The following is a 3,151-nucleotide window of genomic DNA, read 5'->3' as shown; positions in this document are numbered from 1 at the left end:
ATTTTGCTTTATTGCTAAAGTTTGCAATATCTATTCTCCTATGATTAAAAGCCATTCATCTTTGAATTTAAGTCTTTTCAAATGAATCAGGATTAAGAGTCTATACTTTGTCTCTAATTTTTATTTTTAAAACTAATTTGTATTTTTCCATGGTAATAGAAAAACAGATCCTATACCTGTAAATTATTTCTGATAAATCCTGAGCAAACTAAAACATCAAAGTGGCAAAGACATAGGAGATTTAACATTTATGAAATGCTGTTTGTGAAATGCTGTTATTGTCATACCTAAAAATGTTTAAGTGCATTATTTCCACAAATTCATTTATGTCTTGCCTTATAATGCCATGACACACCAATTAACTTGCAGCCTCTTTCTTTGTGTGCCAACACTATCCATCATGTGAGAAATTCACTTCTGCTACAGTTGAAGAGCTGTCTTTTACTGACACATCTGTTAAATGGAATGTTTAGTTGATCAAAATGTGGATATCATGTAGAGTTAAATAGTATAATAGCACATGAGCATTATATCAGGCCAGCCCTGAAAAAGGCTGACCGAAAAGAACTTTGACTTAGGAGAAAGAAGGCAGTGATTAGAGGATTGGGAAATAGTTGTACTCAAATAAAAGATGAAAATAAAAGGTTAACAAGCACCTTGTGCAAAAATAGTGTGTACAGTTCAGTCCCCTTCAAATGTGTCACTGATACTCTCAGATGAGCCTCAGCACAAAATAATTGAGAACTAATGAACAACTACAAATTAAGCTCGCCAAATGAAATTTATACAGTGAAATTCTATGAAGCTTCATTAATACACAAATACATTAATTAATACATTAAATATTCAACAAATATTTATTGTCTACAAGGTTAAGAAAGGTTATTGTAAATGAATTAACATTTTCCCTGTCCTCACAAGGCTCTTAATTTAGTAAGGATATAAGCAAGTCAAAACATTTTTATACAACACTCACTTCAGCAGTATGTATACTAAAATCGGAACAATACAGAGAAGATTTGCATGGCCCCTGAGCAAGGACGACATGGAAATTCAGGAAGTATTCTCACTTTCTGAAACTTGGCTTTCAAGAAAATATATTACTATAGAAGATAATACTAAAATGGCTGTGAATATGTATGTACAAACACACACATATATATAGATAGATAATACAAGATGCAATCTTATACTATGCACAAGAATAACTGTTTTCACATAAATATTAAGTTAAAGGTAAAATGTTGAAAATACATTTACCATTCAAACACTAATCTAAAAGAAAAGGAAAAGGTTCTTTAAAATTGGAAGAAAGAGGTGGAAGAGTCAGAAACTGATTCAATGTAAGAAGTACCTGTTTCGGTTGGCTTTGATGATGGAGGTAGAGAGCCGTGAACCAGGAAATATGGGCAGCCTCTAGGAGAGGGAAAAATCGAGGAACTTTGTCCCTATAGGTGGCTTGAAATAACATATGTATTAGCTTACAGTTCTGTAGGTTACAGGTCTAATACAGATTTCACTTGGCTAAAATCAAGGTGTGGGCAAGGCTTCATTCCTTTCTGGAGGCATTAACGCCCTTCCAAGACCTTCGTTTTAGTCAAGCGAAATCAGTATTGGACTTGTAAGCTAAAAAATAAGCTGTTTCAAGCCACTTGTAGCAACTTGTTGAAGCAGCAATAGGAAGCAAATATATCATGTAATGAAATATTATTCAGCCATGAAAATGAATATCGATACATACTACAGCATGGATGAACCTTGAACACATTATGTCAAGTAAAAGAAACCAGTCACAAAAAGATCATGTATTACGTTATTCCAATTATATGAAATGTCCAAAATAAGCAAGTTTATAGAAACGGAAAGATAGTTTCATGTTGTGTAATGCTTGGGGCAGGGAATGAAATTGACTACTAATAGGTAAACGGTTTCTTCGGGGGAAGCAAAATGTTTAAGAAGTAGGTAGTGGTGATGGTTTCACAGCCCTTTAAATATAAGAAAAATGTACTTTGAGTGAGCTATATGATATGTGAATTACATCTCAATAAAGCAATTTTAAAACAGAAAGTAAAAAGAAAGCTAGAATGGCTATATTAATATCAAAGTTGACTTCAGCACAAAAATATTACCAGAGATAAGGATGGACTTTCTAGGATGAGAAATATGTCAAATCACCAAAGAAACATAACAATCCTAAATCGGTATGTACCCAACAGCAGAGTTTCAAAATACACAAAATAAAAATTGATGAAATATTAAAAGGAAAAGTAGACAAATTCACAATTATAGTTGAAGACTTTAACTCTCTTCTCTATTTGCTAGATTTGTGATATGATTTGGCTCTGTGTCCCCACCCTAATCTTCTCATCTCAAATTGCAATCCCCACGTGTTGAGGGAGGGACCTGGTTGGAGGTGATTGGATCAGGGGGCAGTTTCCTGCATGCTATTCTCCTGATAATGGATCAGTTTTTACAAAATCTGATGGTTTAAAATTGTGTGACAATTTCCCGCTTGTTCTCTCTCTCTCTCTCTCTTTCTCCCTCTCTCTCTCTCTCTCTTTCTCCCTCTCTCTCTCTCTCTCTTTCTCCCTCTCTCTCTCTTTCTCTCTTTCCTGCTCTGCCATGATAAAGATATGCTTGCTTCCCTTTTGCCTGCTGCCATGATTGTAAGTTTCCTGAGGCCTTCCAGTCATGCTTTCTGTAAAGCCTGCAGAACTGTGAATCAATTAAATCTCTTTTCTTCATAAATGACCCAGTCTCAGGTATTTTGTTATAGCAATGTGAGAACAGACTAATACGATGTGTTTACTGAAAAGACCTGGAAGCAATGAAACTATTGAAAAAGGACACCTAGCATTCATATCTTGGTTTCTAAATATCCTCACTAATAAAGTGTAGTGGGTGTCCTTGATAAAATGGCTGATTTCAGAAGGATGAAGCCGGAAACCATCATTCTCAACAAACTAACACAAGAACAGAAAACCAAACACCGCATTTTCTCACTCACAAGTGGGTGTTGAAAAATGAGAACACATGGACACAAGGAGGGGAACATCACACACTGGGGCCTGTTGAGGGGGTGGGGGGTTAGGGGAGGGATAGCATTAGAAGAAACAACTAATGTAAATGACAGGTTGATGGGTGCAGCAAA

The 3,151-nt window shown here is 35.4% G+C and overlaps 1 non-coding gene across 1 annotated transcript; it reads left to right on the top strand.

Moving 5' to 3' along the window:
• Positions 1-968: 968 nt before the first annotated feature.
• Positions 969-1,075, top strand: LOC114676500 (U6 spliceosomal RNA). The gene has a single exon (XR_003727572.1). It is a non-coding gene; the product is annotated as a U6 spliceosomal RNA (small nuclear RNA).
• Positions 1,076-3,151: the final 2,076 nt, after the last annotated feature.

Source organism: Macaca mulatta, chromosome 2, assembly GCF_049350105.2.
Source record: "Macaca mulatta isolate MMU2019108-1 chromosome 2, T2T-MMU8v2.0, whole genome shotgun sequence".
Classification (NCBI taxonomy): Eukaryota; Metazoa; Chordata; class Mammalia; order Primates; family Cercopithecidae; genus Macaca; species Macaca mulatta.
The sequence above is the reverse complement of the archived record's forward strand: the minus strand, read 5'-3'. Positions and strand labels throughout refer to the sequence as shown.